The following is a 21,547-nucleotide window of genomic DNA, read 5'->3' as shown; positions in this document are numbered from 1 at the left end:
AATTAATAAAATTAGACCACCTAGTATTTTAAAAGTGTAAAATACACCCTATACTATATATATGTAACATTAAAAGTCTAATATTATATATGTATAACTAAACAGTCAGTCTTACCGTTAGTAGGCCTCATTCACGAAGCTAGTCTATAAGGGGTGTTTAAGGAAATTGCCTATAAAATGGCGATTGAATGGGTATCCACTCTTACCCACCGCACTCTTGACTAGTGTAGGGTCGTTAACCGAATGGGTAGGATAGGACAGAAACCTTCCATTATAAGTATAATGAAGTACAAAGTAACTAAATGGTTTTCAAATTCCCAAATCATAGATACTTTAGGCAAAATGTGAAATTGTATGCTAATCCATGGAATGACACTTTGTACCCTTATCGAGACGTTAGTGGAGCGTGTGTGGTTAACCGGCACAATAATTTTGGTTTGGCATTGGTAGCGAAGGGTGACTCAATGTTTATCATAGATAAATGGAGCGTGTGTGGCTAACCGGCACATTGATTAGGTGATAGTAGCATTGAGTGCACCATGTTGATTCGCATGGTTATTCACACCTTGTTTGTGATCCACGGCATCCCAGTCGCAAACTGGAAGGGCATAATCGAGATTAAACATGCCATTGAAAAGTTCAATGAATCTCAAAAGATCTAGTAGTTTCAATTCATTTAAAACTTAATTTTCTTTTTCGTTTTTCATGGTGGAAATTGGGATATCGTCATTCACCTACCTTCAAATATTCTGCAACTAGATTACGGCATCCCTCTTCTAGGTTGTAGAATATTGTGTTGGATCCTAGCCTTGATGTTTCATTTGGGTGTTACATCAAGGATTCTAATCAACTTGACTTGAATTTCTCTCTTTTTGTAGATGTCTGAATCTAACAATGGTCTTCCCAGATCCCATTAAACAAGCTTTCCAAATGAAGATGATTTTTCACGATATGATCGAGAAACCAGAGATCATGCTTCACTTCCTCCACCTCCTCCAATTATTCTCCCTGACCCACAAGTTCGTAGGCTTGAAAAGTTCAAGCTCACTCAAGCCCTATTGGCAAGTAAACACGAAGATGTGAAACCTGTGTGTGCACACATCTTAGAGATGAAGTCACACATTGATAGCTTAAAGATGATGGGTGTCGATATCTCAGAAATGTTGGTTGTTGACTAGGTTCTTCAATCGCTTCCTGAATCCTATAGTGAGTTCGTTAGAGAGTACTATATGATGGACCATGATGTGACCCTCATTGATTTCACCTATTTGCTTATAGTTGCTGAATCAGCAATGATTTGGCGTGCTGGTCGAGCAAATTTGTCTGGTGAATCAAACTCCCAAACTTCAATGGAAACTGGCAACATTGGAAGTCTAGAAAGGACTAAGTATGAGATTGTCCCATGTGCTGTGCCAAAGGAGTCAATTTTCTTTTATTTCCAAGATAAGGGGCATTGGAGACGAAGCTGCCTAAACTACCTGAGAGATCTAACAGATGGGAGGGTCAAGACGTATGGCTCTACTTCAGGTAAAATCCAATAAATAACTCTATAAGTTCCTATTCCTTAATTTTCCATACATGATGTGATAAGATTACATTGTGATGTTTTGTAGGATCGAAGAAAAAAGAGGAAGCTTAAGGAAAGAAGTAAGCTGAATATGATCGTGAAGAAATGGATTTCGATCGCATTGCTTAAAGATCGGATTTTGAGCTACTACTTTAGAGCTAGAATAGATTGCTTAGAAATTGGAATAGCATAGTTTTCATTTGAATTGCATTGTAAGGACAAGTTTTTCCGCAATAAAAAGAATTTTGATTTCGTCTTATCTATTTGTCCTTGCCATGGCATATGTGAAAATGGATGTTTATGTATTTCTAATTTTAGCAATGTTGAATTGGATGTGGTTCTTGATTATGTTATTTGTGAATTGTCGAGAATTTACCAAATAGGGAGAGTTTTTCATCGCCCAATTTTCAATTGGACAGAGACTTGGAATCATGCAACATGCATTGCGTGATGAATGAGAAACTTCATATTTGGAAATTAGACTAATTCTTTGACAAATTGTCAAGTGAAGGACTAGGAGATCAAGTACACTAGGTTGTGCGTTGATCAAGTCCACCACAAGTACGATACTTGATGACGTCCTCCGCCCCGGAACGTTTCCACCTTCGGTTTCGGGGTGTGACAACAATGTTCGAAGTGATAATGGTCTGGAGTTCAGGAATCAAGTATTTGATGAATTTCTTACAGATAAGGGAGTCTCTCACAATTTCTCTACTCCCTATACTCCACAGCAAAACGGGGTTGTTGAAAAACGAAACTGTTCACCATGTGAAGCTGCTAGGACCATGTTTTTGTTTGCAAACCTACCTCTTTACTTCTGGGTTGATGCTGTTGCCACTTCCTGTTTTACTCAAAATAGATCCCTTCTCAATAAAAGATTCTATGTTACTCCCTATGAAATCATCAATAAACGAAAACCTAAAGTAAAATTCTTTCATGTTTTTGGTTCCAGGTGTTTTATTTTTAATTCCAAGGAGCAACGAAACAAGTTTGATTAGAAGGCAAACGAAGTGATTTTTTTTGGGATATTCGCTGACATCGAAAGCATATAGGGTTCTCAATAAAAGATCCAAAAGGATTGAAGAAACATATTAGGTCACATTTGATGATAATTACTTAAAGAAGACTCAAGCGAATGATTGTTAAGCAAAAGAGATATTTCCTCAAATGAACCAAATGTCCATTCCATTGGCTAATCGTTATGAAGAATTCATGCTTCTATTTGATAAAACTGAAAAGGCTATCTCTTCTGAAGCGAAAGTTGCTGAACAAAGTCGATGGATTGAAAAAGATAATAGATGAAGCCACGAAACTCATGGATAATCAGCCACCAACTACGAACATGCCTCAAGACACAAGCAGTCTAGTCTAGGGGCAGGATTTAGACTCTAATGCACCTCCATAGGGGGAGCAACCAACTATGGAAGAAAGGAACATTCCATCGCAGGGTGAAGGAGACACTTCAATTCCTAATGAAGAAGATCAATCATCATTTGAGGGGGATAACATGGATGCGAATGATAATTTGGATGTTCAATTAGATTTCGAGGAAGTAAACGCCGAATTGAACCCATCTTCTGATCCAAATTATCCTTCACTCATCAAATGGACCAGAGATCACCCCAAAACCCAAGTCATTGGTGAATCTTCTGCAGGTGTTCTTACAAGATCTCAAATAAAAGCGAAACGAACTGCATTATTCTCCAAAGTAGAATTTTGTATGTTCAATTCGTTCATGTCCAAGATAGAACCTAAACCCGTCAACACTGCTCTCAATCATTCTGATTGGGTGCAAGTGATGCAAGACGAACTCAATGAGTTCAAACGAAACAATGTTTGGAGGTTAATTCCAACTCCACCTGAAGTATAACAAGGTTCGGTTGACCCAAACTTCTTTCGTAAGAAAGAGGGTGACCACTTGATGATTGTCCAAATTTATGTTGATGACATCATCTTCGGATCTACTAGTCCTAGCCTCACAGCTGAATTCCGAAAGTTGATGTAAACTAAGTTTGAGATGACCTCAATGGGTCCTATTAACTTTTTCCTTGGATTGAATATAAGATAGGGACCAAAAGGTATTTTCATTAATCATGAAGCATATACAAAAACTTTGCTCTCTAAGTTTGGCATGATAGGAGAATCTAAAGTGAAGGTTCCAATGGCATTCAGAATGAAACTCACACCATCTCTGGAAAAACCAGTTGCGGATATGACCATTTATCATCTGATGATTGGTTCCTTGATGTATCTAACAGCTAGTAGACCATTCATTACGTTTTCCGTTTGTTATTACGCAAGGTTCCAATCAAACCTTCGCAAAACTCACATGGTGGCAGTGAAGAATATTTTCAGTTAGCTAAAACGAACATCATATTTAAGCATATGGTATCCTGTAAACTCAGGTTTCTTCGTTCAAGCTTTTTCGGATGTTAATCTTGGTGGATGTGGCTTAGATAGAAAAAGTATAACTGGTGGATGCCAATTTCTTGATGGTAAATTAGTTAGTTGGCAATCCTATAAACAAATATGCATATCACTTTCAACAGCTGAGGCAAAATACATAGTTGCAGCTTCGTGCACATCCTAGGTCATTTGGATTCAAACCCAGCTTCATGATTATGGCTTGAGTATAAAACGAATCCCTCTTTATTATGACTTTGAAAGTGCAACACTCCAAGATGAAACATATAGCACTGAGGTATCACTTCATCAAGGATCACATGGAAGATGGCAACACCGAGATACATTTCGTAAGATCCGCTGATCAGTTGGCTGACATGTTCACAAAGGCCCTTCCTGAGACAACCTTTAATATGATCCTTCAAGGGCTAGGAATGATGGAAGCTGAATCAGTACCAAAACCACTTTCATACTAATAATTGGTGCGAACGCTCGTAGTATTTCGCAGACAACTGTTCATTCACAATTTTCTTTATCGATGCGAATTGGTGTGAATGCTCGTAGTAGTCCGTAGTTCTCTGTTCATTTGTGGTTTTGTTTCTTATATCCTTTTGTACTTTATTTATACGTCAGCTTATCTTTAATTCACTTTTACATACCCTTTCTTTTTTTATATATTTTCTAGAAAAACACGAAATCCAAAAATAATCTATTTGTTTATGTTTTATTTTTTTTCTAGAAAATCAAAATTATAAAAATAAGTTTCTTTATGTCTTATTTCTTGTTTCTTTTATTTCTCAGATATCATAAAATACCAGAAACATTAGACACACAAAACCCATGGTTATGTTCATGATTTCTATCAACTCGGGTGATGAGCCAGGTATAAAATTCTTTATCTATGTATTAGCTAAGTGTCCCTAGAAGCATGTTGTTGTATGTTGTCCGAAGCCTCAATCTTATTTCTTGTTTCTTTTATTTATCACATATCATAAAATACTAGAAACATTAGACACATAAAACCCATGGTTATGTTCATGATTTCTATCAATTCGGGTGATGAGCCAGGTATAAAATTCTTTATCTTTGTATTAGCTAAGTGCCCCTAGAAGCATGCTACTGCATGTTGTCCAAAGCCTCAATTGACTCTATGTGAAGCCTTAATGAATCGAATCTATCATTCGTTTCTTCCCAATTAGGCTGCTCAATTCACATTAGTCATGAGCTACCTTACTCTTCTCACATTTAGTTAAGAGTCTGCTTGGTCAAATTTGTTTAGCAGAGGTACTTTCGGTTCTGTAACCACCTTTACTCTTCTCTATTTATCTTCGCACTTATAAATATAACCCTTGACACTCTCAGCTATACCAATAAGGTTTATGGTTAGGAAAAATCTGTGTTCATGATCTTAGCTTCTTACACCACGAACTAAGTGAAACCCACAATCCAACACACTTACATGAATTGACGGTGAACAACTACAGGCTCTAGATTTTCACTATGGAATTAACGATAGCCACGTTCATGACTTGTACGTAGAAATCTCATTTGTTTTGCATGATCTTATGAAGTGTTCTATTACCAAGTCATTTCTTCCTAAAAGATCTAATTTTAATTTTGTTTGAGATTTCACAGTTTTATCTTGTCACCAAAATAATTCCGAACCTACTCGTTCAACTGACTACAATGGTCACACGAGTACTTCATCCGACATTCGTTCTTATATCAAGTTCATTGTCCGGTTGGAGAGTTAGCCACCCAATAAGCCAAAATAAAAGAAGCCTTTCAGTGTTTCTTATAAAAAATCTGATTGTATTTCAACAGGAAACCACACAGACACTTATTAGTCTCTCTTGACTTCGAAGGAAGATATTTTTTCCCGGGATTAGCTGTTTATGTCTTCATATAGACATCACAAATTTTCCCAGATATACTTGATTTATTTCTTTATCTTTGGCACTATTGCCCGAAGATCCTCGTGATCTTCCAAAAGACTTGTTCGTGGTTATTTATGATTTATTTTAGGTTTGTAATTTAACATAAGTTTTCTAAAATCAAAGGTTCATAATAGTTGGTCAAAAAATATTTAACTGCGAAAGCTGGATGATGACAAGGCAAGTTCTGGTGATAAGAATTCAAAAGGGCACGTGCAGAATTTGAACGGCCAGCTGTTTTTCCGTTGTATGACGCATGGGTCTGACATCTACAGTTGTCAAGTCGCGCTTTTTCAGGCGACGTTTTAGTACTCGATGCATTCTCTCTCCGGATTTCCCACACAAATCGAATACTATATAAAGGCTTTAACGGTTCATCTCTCATTATCACTTTCAAAATCTTCTCAAAAGATATCTGGAAAACAAAACACTCTCTACTGTTCATCGTCTTCTTCAAACCTTCAACAATGGCTTCTTCATCATCAGTTCACGATCAAACTGTCAAATATTCTCTTTTGGCTGTCAAACCGAATCAGAAGAGATGATCAACCCTGAGACAATCTCGATGCTCTCTTGGAGATGTTTTATCAGATGAGGTACAACGAGACTCTGTCCATGGTCTCGAAATTTCGCAAGCCCAATCTTCCTCCACAATGGAATGCCTTATTCACTATTCTGTTCAAAGGGTTTTCTGAATGTATTACTGGGTTAGACTGTGTAAGTAAGTTGTTTATGTCTCTTATTTATGGCCTCTACACAGGAATGAATATATACTTTGGATCCGTTCTCTAGGCTCAGGTGATTCAAAGCATTATCTCAACAACTCCTCACACTGAGATTTCTTGTGCAAGATTATGGTCCCTATTTGTTTGTAAGGCCATTGTCAAGCACAACATCCCAACGATGAAGGATGCTCTCACTTTCTCGGTTTCCACTTTTCATACAACAGGGATAACCGTTGCTGATGCCTAAAAATTCTCTTTCATTGGTTCTATACCAGAGGTCATGTTTCGGGATGTTCCTGCATCAAGCAAAATTTTTGAAGGTTTTCGCAAGCTTACACCTTCGGGGTTTCGACCTATAACTCCAGAAATGCAAGCAGTCATTCATGTTGCTGATAAACGAAAGAAAGCAGGCAAAGGATCTAAGAAAGGTGAAAAGACAACTGTTGCAAAGAAGGTCCATCAGGTGCTACAAAACCTTCTCCTTAAAATTGAAAGGCACTAGCAGCATCTTCTACTTTTGTTCTGAAAAGAAGAAAACAACCAGCTCGCAAAATAAAAACTCTTACACCATGAACAAGTGAAGGGTCGGATTCTGAGACTAAATCAGACGTTTAGATTGAAGAAAATCAACCCGTTCGTAATGAGGAGGAAGAGCCCATTCATAATGAGGAAGAAGAGCCCATTCGTAATGAGGAGGAAGAGCATGTTCTTAATGAGAAAGCAACTACGAACCAAGAGCCTCCAGTTTGCATTGAAGAGGATACTATGAACCCAGAGGTAAACCAATATGTTAATGACTTTGTTCCTTCTCCTCTTCCATCACCAAAAACATCCTCAACCCCTATCAAAATTGATCCCTTCCCCTTTTCTTACTTCATCTCAACCTACAAGTATTCCTCTAGCCACTCCAATCTTAACTGATTCGACCACAATACTCCTCACTTCAACAAACCCTGAAGTTACGGTCAACCTATCTCATACGAGTGCTACAACTTCATTCTTCACTACCCATGTTTCTTCACCCATCTCTCTGATTTGTAATGACGATCCAGATATGATCTTTAGAGATGATGGTGATGATGATGATCTTGGTAGATTCACCTACAATCCATTTCAGATCAGGACTGAAAGTGAAGCTGAAGCCACAGTTTCAAAAGGGCAGCTTAAAGCGATTCACAAGAAACTTGACCAACTGCTTCTTGCCTCTAAGGCTTCCTCCTCTGACGCCTATTCAAAAGCAACTGTTGAGTCCTTGTTTGAGCACATAACGAAAGAACATGCAGAGAATGTTGCAAAGATGAATGTCGCAGTGTCAGAGTTACATAACAACCTCAACAATAACACTGCATTTGCGAATGAAGCCCTTCAAAACTTGGGTGTCATGTTTAAAACTGTGAAGGTCGACTTAGGGAAGATTCGCACAGGCTTGCAGCAAGATCATGCATCATTTCAAACATCCCCCACTTCACAAATTACAAAGCTTTAGGATGATTTGGCGATGGAATGTAACATTATGGATGCTCTTGCAAGAAAGACAGAGAAGGTCAAGGTGTTAGATATCAAGCTTCAACAGTTTGAGAAACAGGTCAAGGATTTGCTATCTGAGAGGGCAGTTGTACGAAGCTTCATTACAGATGTCACTGGTTTTATCTCAAATATTATTGAGACCAGGGACTCAATGATTTCTAATACGGTTCGCAAACACTTGGCTGAAAAGTTGAGCCCTGTCTTCACAATGTTGCACCGTCTGTAGGGTATTTCTCCTCAATTGTCTGATTAGAAACAAGGGGGAGAAGTTGGATCTAAAGTTGAAACTCCCAAAGTCCATGTCAACCCCATTATCAAGAAAAAACCTAAAGGCAAGGAAAAGTTGATCGAAGAAGAGCCCATAATTGATGATGATGAAGACGAGGAGCCTGATGAAGCTGAACTTAAAAGGCGGAAGGCTCGTGATGCTGAATTGAATGGAACTCAATGAATCGTCAAGGAGGCTTAGGAGAAAGAAAGGGCAAATAAGGAAGCTCAAGCCACTCTCAAAAGCAAAATGTTATTATTTCATAAGTGGACCCTGAAGCGAATCAAACATGATGCTGTAGAGTTTCCCCGTCAATATTGGTTAGATCCTATTGCTTCTTTTGATTGTCAAAATTCTCAGGATTCGCAACCTGATCTTCCAATTACTCCAAAAACAATTAGGTTTCGCGTGTTTGTGAAGGTTGTGAATGATCCTTTCAAAGACAACAGAGCTGATCAACTGTTGTTCTCATTCTACTTGAAGCACATGAAGCCCTAAAACGAAACTTGGAGCATGCACAAGATAGTTGTCGTGAAGGTCATTGGGCCAATTGAGACTGAAAGCTTCCCCAATGCGAAGTTTAAAGTAGCGAAAGGATCAGCTTGTCAAGCCTACGAATTCACCCTCGCAGACTTGCCTAGTTTGAATCCAAATGACTGGATCGTACTTTACAACATGTTGCTGAGAGAGAAAGAGAAGTAAGAGCCTATTATGTCCCATCTCCAACTAAATATCAAGTCTTATATTCAAGAAGTTGGATTGGTGGATGTAGATATTGCCACTGTTTTGAAGAAGAAGCCGACTGCCGTTTCTAAGGAAGCTTTGAAAGACTTAGAGAAATTAAAGCCAGGGAAGATATACAAGGAAGGATTGTTCTTAGTGTATCAGTCCTGAGAACAAACAGAAGCTAACTTTCGTAGGTCTTACTTCTATCTCGAAGACAAACATCTATACAACACTACCTGTCTGGAATTTATATTGGACCTGATTACTATGTTCAAGGGTAACCACAAGGATGACGTCAAATGTTTTTCTGATATGATTATGTGGTACATCCAAGTTCGCAAGATGATGCAAATCTTTATTCCGAAAATCTATGGAGTGCAGAAGGAAATCACTGGATGATGGGCTACAAACTCAATTGGTGCAAAGGGGGAGATTGTTGAAGATTTAGTTATTGCATCATTGGGCTTTGTTTTTAGTTCTTTTTGTAAACGGGTTGGGCTTGTCCTCCCATATTTGATTCTAGGGTTTGAGTATATATGGTGCATGCATGCATCTTATTTTTGTTAACTGTTTGACTGATCTGGTAACCCTAACACGCCTCTACAGTTGAAAATCTTCATCGAGTTCATCGGAGGCGTGACTTTTAATCATTCAGCATTTTTTTGGTCATCTTTGTCTTTTTTATTTACCTGGTTGAATCTTGTCGATCATTAAGGATATTCATCCTATCATTAATTATTAAACTTTTAAACACAAACATAACTCAAACAAATCCTTTTTCGTGCAAATGTCTTTATATTCCATGTATATGTACAAATGCAAAGTAAAATCTAAAGTGTAACACGCATCATAAAAAGCAATAAGATGAACTTCAATATTCTAGTTGAAGATCATAGGTAATATATATAAAATATAATCTTACTTATATCAATTTAATTTACTTTAAAAATGAAGATCATTTTTGCCACATATCATCTTCTCATGTAAGTGGACACTTGTTATTTTATGTTTTTTTTAATCACTTAGTCTCTACTTTTCAATTAAGTGGTTTTTTTAATTTGAACACTACCTAATAATACTAATTATATTTAAGATGTGTACATGTTTTTTCAAATTTTAACTTCCTAAATTGAAGGCCTTATATACAACAAGTTTACTGTGTTTTTTCATATACCATTTAGGTAATGAAGTTAATCGGTCAACATTTATGTAGATTTAATGTCTATTTCTTGTAATAGGGACTAATCGTATAATTTTTTTTAGAACAAATACTATTTGTGTAAATTTTATGGAAACTTAATGCAACAATGACTATTTCTATAATTTAAGTTTATCATTTGTCGATTGTATTTGTTCTTTTCATCCTATTAAATTTGATATTTCATCATACAATATGACTATTTTAACATTAATCTTTTGTTAAAGAACGAATGTTTTAAAATCATTCTACATTTTAAGTAAAACTAAAAATCATAGACTTACAAACAAAACAATCAATGTTGTTTAAAAATAACTATTTACACCTTGAGCTATAACTTTTTTTAATCAACCCGTGTAGTACATATGTCTCATAACTAGTTTATTAACAAATAAAAACATACACTAAAGTTATCAAAGAAATTCTTTCAACGATAGTCTTTATCTTGATTATTTATCTTAACTTTTCTATGTATCATAGTCTCGAGAAGTTGTTTAGTTCATCTCTTTGATTTTTCTAATAATTACAGGGGACATACACTAGAGAATGCACATTTGATAAATTCTTTTGAGAAATGTTTAAAACTCAAATATTCGTTACTAGTGAAATAAACATGTACAAATCATTTGTTGGCACGAGAAATAAACATGTACAAAGCATATTGATGTCTTCAATCAAGTTATATTGTATATTATATCAAGCTATAATAGAAAAAACATGACATATTTTTTAGTTCCAATGTTTTACAAAATACACCTTATCTCCACTTGGATTTGGATATGCAGATGCATAAAACCCATCAGGTTTTACAAACGAATAACAATTTGAATCATGCATGCCATCTATATAGCAATAGTTCTGTTCAACATCTTCATTAAACAAATTTAAGGTTTGAAACCTTGAACCCCACCAAAAGGAGTAAAAAAGTGTGACGCCAACAACTCTTTCACAAAAAGACCAATGGTAATTTCCATCAAATGGAAGGGTATGATTCCCAAGATTATTGTCTCTAGATTTGATAAGAGTAGAAATATAATCAGGGATAGTATTTATAACATCAAGATCCCATTTCAGAGTAATACATGCATGAGCTATCGAAGCAATTTAGAATGTTGAAATATAGAAAATGAACAACTTATGAATTAGAGAAGACCTCATGTTTCTCAAGAGTTGCTCACTTTCTTTATCTTTTTTTTTTCACAAAGGTTCTCTCTATTTATATAATTACTAGTTGTGAGACTAATATACTACACATGTTAATTAAAAAAAAGTTAAATATGAATATTTGAACATTAAAAACTTTTAAATAGCAGTTTAAATAAATATGATCGGAATGATAAATAAGTATGTACTTTAATTAAGGAGAAAAGAAAATTGTTGTCATATAACATACAATTATAGGTAGATAATATAAATATATAATTATATAACATCTACTCTATATTTGCGTTTAAATAAAACAAAATATGGTTTATGATTTACTATTAAAATTTAACATTGTAGAGTCTGTGCTACTGCAAATAATTGTAATTACTTACATTGTTACTGATCCTTTTATAAATCCATATCTATAATACATAGACTTCATAAAAGAAATTTTACACTCGGCACAAACTTTTGTTAAATAACTAAAGCAACTTGATTAATTTTTACTGGAAGCATCTTTTACCCATTTTTATTTCAAGAACTATTAAACCAAAACCAAAAACCATGAAAAGGTTAATTATCTACACCAATTTTAAAAAATCATCAAAACAAAACCTGTGTATGAACACCTGAAATCCAAAAACATAAAAATCAAAAAAAAAATTCAAAATAGGGAAAACAACATTAGAATATATGACCATTTTGCCCTTTTGCATCAATGTAGTTTAATAAAATGATTTGAATTAAATCCATTAACTTTAAAATTAAAGGTACATCACATTATCTCCATGTTTCCTCCTTTACCTACCAACATCATATCCAAGCTTCTTAAATGCCTTCATTTTTTCTTTAATCTCTAAATGAATAAGTATTAAAATATATATAGTATCAGGTCAACCAGAAAGCAGATTTACCTGATTGTTTGAGTTACAAACAATACCTAAAGGTTTTGAGGTTGCTCTTTACTTATCATTGTCAATCGTCCTCCCCAATAGATGTAACACTCAATTCCATAATACTTGTAGTCATGTTCTTCTTGGAATTACAAATACAACTGATGAAAATTTGACTTTCAAAAGAAACCAATAATGGTACTGGTTGACACTGTTGATTCATTCTATACTTTCTTAGATCCATCAATTGGTGCATCATAAAACTATTTGTAACCAAATAAACAAAGTTCAAGAAATAACCAATTATTGAAATGGAATTAGAATGCTATAATAAATAATTATTGAAAGTAAGTTACTATTTGTTGCATTTTATGCTTTTTATTATTAAAAAATGCTAACCTTTGATTTCATTTGTTTGCTTCAATTCTCTTGCAAATGTCATTAAAGTGTCCAAAATGGTATGCCGCATGTAACAAAGTGACCACCTTTTAACCTTTTTATCAAATGACCACAAATAGTGATTCTAGTAAAGTTGCCTCTTTTTCATGAAAAACAATATATAAATATAAATGGATAAAAGTTATCTATTATTTAATTATACACATAAGTTATTTCAGTCTGTTTTGACAAATATATTTATATTGTGAATAAATTCAAGTAAAAAAAGAAATACATAATCGTGATATATAATAGACAAAGCTTCAAAAATGGTCCCTGTGGTTTTCGAAAATATCAAGTTTAATCCCTAAGTTCAAAAAACATCACAGATGGTCTGTCATACCCCGAAACCCAAGGCGGAAACGTTTTCGGGGCGGACTCCACGTTGAGTATCAAATCCAATGTACATAGTAAGCAAAGTAAACAACCATTACATTACATATTAGAATTTACATTTGTTTTAAAGTAAAAAGTATTACAAGTGTATTACATATGTATATATATAGACAAAAGTAAGACGTGACTTCTACGTGCTCCGTCTTCGCTAAAAGGATCATCGGGTACCTGTCTAATGTTGACCTGAGAATACAAGCAGTTTGAAAATCAGCATAAAGCTGGTGAGTTCATAAGCGGTTTTGTTTTCTGAAAATGTATTTGTTTCCTTTCTGTTTCTGAAAAGTTACGCACCAAGAAAATCCCATATTTTCTTAAAAGTTGGTTACTAATCCGAAATGTAATGTAAAAGATGTACACTGAAAACATGGTTACTCTTGTGAATTGTAAGGTTTAGTTATCTGGTTTGTTACACGAATATGGTTATGTACAAATGTTACCCCAGGAAAATCCCATATTTTCCTAAAAGTTGGTTACCAATCTGTAATGTGAAAGATGTATACCGAAAACCTAGTTGTCCTTGTGAAATGTATTAGTTTTAACACATACAATAAAATAATATGCACAAGTAAACTAGTTACTTTATTCATTATTACTATCAAGTAAATCTCTGTTATCCAAATTGCGAGTTCCATAACCATACGATAGACTAGATATGGCAATAAGTAGTCCACAACACCTTATGATTTTCGTCACCCTTGAACCTTTTGGTTCGGCTGTAGCTAGCAGCCAGGTGTGGGGTAGTCAGCCCCGTATAGATGTATACACTCAAGTCACGCTCCCTATCTAAGAGATTCTTGTTACGGGTGCGGTCCTCCACTCACGTATCTCTATGGAGTGTTCTCCGACGACGTGTCTCCAATTTATAGGAATAACAAATTTACTAGTAATAATACAGAAAGATACTGTTACAAACAATGACCCTCCAGTCGCGTATCTCTGTGGAGTGTTACCGAGGACAAAACAGTGTACAAATTTTCATGTTCAAAGTTCAATTTTTATGCTTTTAACTGATATAATGTGGAAAACCATTTGTGAAAATATAAAACACAACATTTTATAACGTTTTTCACAAATAATACGGTAATGTGTTCTGCAAGTTCAAACGGTTGTTTGTTACGACTGTCAGTGTTAAAAGCATATGAAGTATGAAACGTAACACATGTAAAACAAGTTTTGAGTACAAGTATTCCTTGTACTTTGCTTGTATTCTCCACCTGAAAACAGTGAAAAACATTGAAAAAGGGTAGGGGTATGAACTCACCAGGCGAGAAAACGTGACAGTTTGAATGCTAAGCGTCGGTTCGGGCATGATAACGCGCGAGGTTCCTAAGTAATATGAAATGGTATACAAATGTATCTAATTAGACTCTAAATCACTAATTAGATATGATTATACACTCCAATATAAGAAAACACTTCAAACCAAGTGTTTGGAGTGACCCGGGTGGCATCTACGGACGTATAGGGCTCGGATAATGTGTTTGCTCTTCAAGAGTAAACTCCTTTGGGTGTTTATGACCCTAAGACCAACTCCACATGATTTCACGGACGTGAAGTCATGAATGAGGGGTTTTATGGTGTCAAATGGTCAAATAACACTTGGGAAAAATTGCTATGATTTAATCTAAGGCTTAGGAATGGATCTAATCATCAAGAACATTACCAAATGGAGTTTACGGCTGTAAACTAGGAGTTCATGGCCGTAAGATCCTATGTGACCATTCCTTACATGATTTTGTGGCTCTAGATTAATCACATGTGATTCAAACCAATTTTACAAGCCTTAGAATGAATTTAGGGCATCATTTGACTTGTGTATGTGAGTTTACGGCCCAGGAACCCATTCTTGGGGGGTTTACGGCCGTAAGCTCCTAAAGGGAGGGTTTTCATCATGTTTATGGCCCCTAAATCGAGTGTGGTTGGTTCTAGAATTTAATCCAAGGCTATTGGTGTGTTTCAGTGGCATTTAAACACATGGAAATGAGTTTACTCCCCATGAAGATGAGTTTACGGACCAAGCATGTTCTCGGGGAGTAAACTCATGTTTACTCCTCAAAATTTGGATTCAAGGTGTTCTAAGTCCGTTCCCTTAAGTCATTTAGCCATATCTAAGCTCCAAAGGTGGATTGGAAGGGTTTTAAGGCTCAAAAAAACCCCTTTATGTGTGTTCACGGCCCAAGCATGTTCCAAGGCCGTAAACACATGAACATGGTCCTTTTCCATATATTAAACACGAATTTGAAGGCTAAGGATGCTAATCTATGAGTTAGGGAGGTTACCTTGATGAATTGGAGCCTTAATTTGATGATTTTGGACCTTAAGTTTGGATTGAGGAGAGCGGTTAGAGAGAGAGTAGTGAGAGAGTGAAAAAGCTTCAAATGGAAGCTTAATCCACTTTAAGTATGTTCTAAGTTCAGGACACGATGGAATTCTACCCGATACCGACGTTCGACGTGGCTTTTGGTCGCACCCGATTAATTTGTCGTAACCCGATATGGTCGATTGTAAAAATATTCCGATTACTAGAATGGGGTGTTAATATGAGTTTGAAATGCGTTAGGAAACCCATTAAGTCATAATAGAAATCCCACATTTATGACTTTATTTAATGACGTAAATGGAAACGAAATTGTAAACGACAAATGTATTAACGAAACGGGTTAAAAATAATGGAACGAACTTCGGGTTGTCACATTACCCCCCCCCCCCCCCCCCCGTTAGAGGGAATTTCGTCCCGAAATTCATAATTAAGATACAAATCATGGATTCGAAAAGTGATGTGGATACTTCTGCTTCATCGAGTCTTCACGCTCCTAAGTGAATTCCGGTCCTCGCTTGGCATTCCAGTGAACCTTCACTATCGGGATGCGACTTTGTTTCGTGCGTTTGATCTCTCGATCCATGATTTCGATTGGTTCCTCCACGAAGTTCAAGTTTTCATTGATCTCGATCTTGTCTAAGGGAATCACTAGGGTTTCATCGGATAAGCACTTTTTAAGATTCGAGACGTGGAATACCGGATGAATGTTACTAAGCTCATGGGGTAATCGAAGTTTATACGCTACCGGACCGATCCTGGCAAGGATCTCGAAGGGTCCAATGTACCTCAGAATAAGTTTCCCACGCTTTCCGAAGCGTACCATGCCTTTCCAGGGCGAGACCGTCAACAGGACATGGTCTCTAACATGGAATTATAGAGGTTTCCGTCATTTATCGGCATAACTCTTCTGGCAATCTCGTGAAACTTTCAATCGTTCCCGGATTTGGATGATCTTTTCGGTGGTTTCGCGAATGATTTCAGGACCAGTGAGAGAACTGACAGGGAATTGACTCTTGGCTAGCTGCATGTCCCCTACCTCGGCCCATCACAGAGGGGATCTGCACTTGCGACCGTAGAGGGCTTCAAACGGGGCAGCCTTGATACTAGTATGGTAACTGTTGTTGTACGAGAACTCGATCAAAGGCAAATATGTGTCCCACGACTTGCCAAAATCGATGACACATGCTCTAAGCATGTCTTCCAGAGTTTGGATAGTTCTCTCACTGTATCCGTCGGTCTGAGGATGATAGGCCGTATTCATGTCTAGTTTGGTTCCAAGAGCCTTCTGGAGGGACTGCCAAAACCTTGAGGTAAACCTGCTATCTCGGTCGGAGATAATGGACGCAGGTACACCGCGCAATCGGACTACTTCCTGGATGTTGATCCGCGCGAGTCTTTCCATCTTGAATGATTCTTTGATCAGGATGAAGTGAGCAGATTTTGTCAAATGATCGACAATTACCCAAATGGCGTCGTACCCACTCGGAGACTTCGGTAACTTGGTGATGAAGTCCATGGTAATCATTTCCCATTTCCACTCGGGTATCGCGGGTTGCTGGAGCAGACCCGAGGGTTTCTGGTACTCAACTTTCACCTTGGCACAAGTCAAGCACTTGCCCACAAATGTAGCAATATCAGCTTTCATGTTGGGCCACCAGTATTGTCTCTTGAGGTCTAAGTACATCTTGTCCGAACCTGGGTGGACATAGTATCTAGTCTTATGTGCTTCCTCCATGACAATTTCCCTGAATCCTCCGAACTTTGGGATCCAGACTTGGTCCATGAAACAGTAGACTCCGCCACCTCTGATCTCAAGTTTCTTGTCCATTCCTCTCAAAGCTTCACTTGACACGTTCTCGGGTTTGAGGGCTTCTAATTGGGCCTCTCGGATTTGCATGGATAGATGAGAATGGATAGTCATCGTCAGGGTATTCACTTTTCGGTTTGAACTATCCTTTCGGCTAAGGGCATCTGCTACCACATTGGCCTTGTCGGGATGGTAGCGGATTTCACACTCATAGTCGTTGAGTAGTTCTACCCATCACCGTTGCCTCATGTTTAAGTCTTTCTGATCAAATATGTGTTGCAGGCTCTTATGGTCAGTGAAGATCGTACACTTGGTTCTGTAGAGATAATGTCTCCAAATCTTCAGTGCAAAGACTACGGCTCCTAGTTCCAAGTCATGAGTGGTATAGTTGACCTCATGTGCCTTCAGCTTTCTCGAGGCATATGCAATCACCTTTCCCCTTTGCATAAGCACACAGCCTAAGCCCTGGTTAGACGCATCACAATAAACAACAAAGTCCTCTGTGCCTTCGGGCAGGGACAGGACCGGTGCGCTACACAAGGCTCGCTTTAATGTTTGAAATGTGTTTTCATGCTTTTCATTCCAACAAAAAGGTACATCTTTCTGTGTCAGAGTGGTTAGAGGTTTGGCGATTTTGGAAAAATTCTAGATAAATGTCCGATAATAGCCGGCAAGACCCAAGAATTGACGAATTTCTGTGGGTGTCTTCGGTGCCGACCAATTCTCTATCGCTTTGATCTTGGATGGGTCCATGTGAATACCCTCTTCGCTTACCACGTGACCGAGGAAAGTTACCTTCCGAATCTAGAATTCACACTTGGAAAATTTTGCGTACAGCTTTTCAGATCTAAGGGTTTCCAATACTAGCCTCAAGTGCTGTTTGTGATCTTCTTCACTTCTGGAGTAGACAAGTATGTCGTCAATGAACACGATGATGAACTTGTCTAAGAAGGGACGACACACCCGGTTCATCAGGTCCATGAATACCACGGGTGCGTTGGTTAGACCGAAGGGCATTACTACACACTCGTAGTGTCCATTCCTAGTCCTAAAAGCTGTTTTGGAAACATCACTCTCATGAACTCGTAGCTGATGGTACCCTGACCTAAGGTCTATATTTGAGAAGTAGCTTGCTCCTTGAAGTTGGTCGAAGAGGTCATCGATTCGAGGAAGTGGATATCAGTTCTTGACAGTTAACTTGTTCAGCTCACGGTAGTCGATACACATCCGGAAGGATCCATCTTTCTTCTTCACAAACAAAACCGTAGCTCCCCAGGGTGAGGAACTCGGTCTGATGAATCCTTTGCTGAGCAACTCGTTGAGTTGGCTGGATAACTCCTGCATTTCAGCTGGAGCTAAGCGATATGGAGACTTGGCTACGGGGGTAGCTCCAGGGATTAGGTCAATGCGAAATTCGACTTGACGTTTAGGAGGAATTCCCGGGAGCTCTTCGAGAAAGACATCAGGAAAGTTATAGACTTCGGGGATGCTCGCGAGGTCTTTAACTTCCTATTTTTCATTGATTACATGGGCTACGAATGCTTGGCATTCCTTTCGCAAGTGTTTATGAGCTTTGATGAAGGAAATGATGCGAAGATTGGAGCTGAGTTTATCGCCATAGATTATGAGAGTCTAACCCATAGGAAGGTTGAGACGGATAGCATTTTCGAAACAGAGGATATCAGCATGATTGGAACTCAACTAATCCATGCCAATGATGACATCAAAGCTCTTTATAGAAACCGGCATAAGATCGATGGGAAATGAATGATCGTTCAAGGTAAGAGTACAACCTATGAATACATCGCTAGTGCTCTCTTTCTCACTGTTAGCCATCTCAACGGTAAACGTCTCGGTTAATGGTTGGTGATTAGGTTTAAGGTTATGCTTGAACGAATGACTAAAAAAACTTCTTTCGGCACCTGAATCGAAAAGAATATTAGCATAGGAGTTGTCGAGAAGGAACGTACCCGAAACAACAGTTGGATCGGCGACTACCTCCTCCCGTCCCATGGCTAGGACTCTCCCGGTATTATCAGCTGTCACCTTCTTGGGGAATTTCCTCTTGAAATGCCCGACTTCTCGACAATTGTAGCAGGCTTGACCAATGCCTGCTCCAGAAGATTGATTCGCAGATTGGGCTGGTGCTTTGCAGAATCGGACCGAGTGCCCCTTTTTACCACAGTTGGTGCATGATAGCTCACGGCAGGGGCCGGGGTTGTGGTAGTATTTGCACTTGTCACACTGGGGAAGGTTACCAACATATCTACTAGTAGGTGTTTGAGCTGTGGATCCCACAATAGAAGCAACAGCAATGGGGACGGTAGCAGCATAGACTGCTATAGTCTGGTGTTTCTTTGAGGATCCTTGGGAAGATTGACCCTTCTTCTTCTTCCAAAATTTCCTTTTCTCACCACTCCTCTTGGTCGGTTACGTAGTAGTGGTTGTTTCCTCGTGGTCATTACTGTGATCAATCAGAGTCTAGGCTAAGCTTTTGGCACTGTCATATGTATCCGACCTCGCAGATAAAATATTTTCTTTGGTTGGTTGGGTCAATCCCCATATGAATCTCTCTATCTTCTTACTCTCCAGGGTAACCAATCCCAGACAGAGTAGTGCTAGATCATCGAATCTAGAAGTGTATGCAACAATATCAGAACCCTTCATCTTCTGGTTCCAGAGCTCGTGCTCTAACTTCTGTATTTCGTCCCGAGGGTAGTACTCAGCTAGAAGGAGTTCTTTCATGGCTTCCCAACCCATGGCATTAGCTACATGTAGGGTTAGGGATTTGACTCGGCCGTTCCACCAAGTTAGGGCTTTATCAATAAAGGTACAAGCAGCGAATTTTACTTTGTCAGATTCCGAACAGGCAAAGATTTCAAAGATAGATTCGATTTTCTCGAACCATCTAGTGAGGGAAATGACACCTCTAGTGCCATCAAAGGACGTGGCTTTTGCGTTCATGAAATCTTTATAGGAACCCTCCTTTCGATGTCCCTGGCTACCTTCCTAGTTTTGAGGCTGGGGACCACCTCCTGAACCACCGGGGTTCATTTGTGACATGGCGGCTGTCAATGCGGCAGTAACAGTTGCCTGAAGTGTTACAAGATCAATTTGAGGAGGAGGTGGTGGCGGAGGGTTGTTGGTCTTTGTGCTGGGTCTCTTTCTTGGAGGCATCTTGATCTAATAAGATCATTAAAGAGAGGATGATAAGTCCTCCAAATTGAATCAAGAGATTTGACCGTTATATATATTCCGAATAAGCGATAAAATAGGAAAGAGTTATCAAAATAGACAATTTATCGCTAGAGGAATGTTCAAGGGGTATCGTCTAAATGAGGATTTCTACAACGGATTGAGTCGAGAAATACTCCCATAGTATTTCAGGATTCGCTACGACCATGATTCGATGTTTGGGGTATTAAGGTAAGATTTCGGCATGCTTAACACCACAGTCACCCCGAAGCACATGTTGTCACACCCCGAAACCCAAGGCGGAAACGTTTCCGGGGCGGACTCCACGTTGAGTATCAAATCCAATGTACATAGTAAGCAAAGTAAACAACCATTACATTACATATTAGAATTTAAATTTGTTTTAAAGTAAAAAGTATTACAAGTGTATTACATATGTATATATATAGACAAAAGTAAGATGTGACTTCTACGCGCTCCGTCTTCGCCAAAAGGATCATCGGGTACCTGTCTAATGTTGACCTGAGAATACAAGCAGTTTGAAAATCAGCATAAAGCTGGTGAGTTTATAAGCGGTTTTTTTTTTCTGAAAATGTATTTGTTTCCTTTCTGTTTCTAAAAAGTTATGCACCAAGAAAATCCCATATTTTCTTAAAAGTTGGTTACTAATCCGAAATGTAATGTCAAAGATGTACACTGAAAACATGGTTACTCTTGTGAATTGTAAGGTTTAGTTATCTGGTTTGTTACACGAATCTGGTTATGTACAAATGTTACCCCAGGAAAATCCCATATTTTCCTGAAAGTTGGTTACCAATCTATAATGTGAAAGATGTATACCGAAAACCTAGTTGTCCTTGTGAAATGTATTAGTTTTAACACGTACAATAAACTAATATGCACAAGTAAACTAGTTACTTTATTCATTATTACTATCAAGTAAATCTCTGTTATCCAAATTGCGAGTTCCATAACCATACGATAGACTAGATATGGCAATAAGT

The sequence above is a fragment of the Lactuca serriola genome, chromosome 9 (genome assembly GCF_051521515.1).
Source record: "Lactuca serriola cultivar US96UC23 chromosome 9, Lser_US96UC23_V15, whole genome shotgun sequence".
Taxonomy (NCBI): Eukaryota; Viridiplantae; Streptophyta; class Magnoliopsida; order Asterales; family Asteraceae; genus Lactuca; species Lactuca serriola.
Note: the sequence above shows the minus strand (reverse complement) of the source record.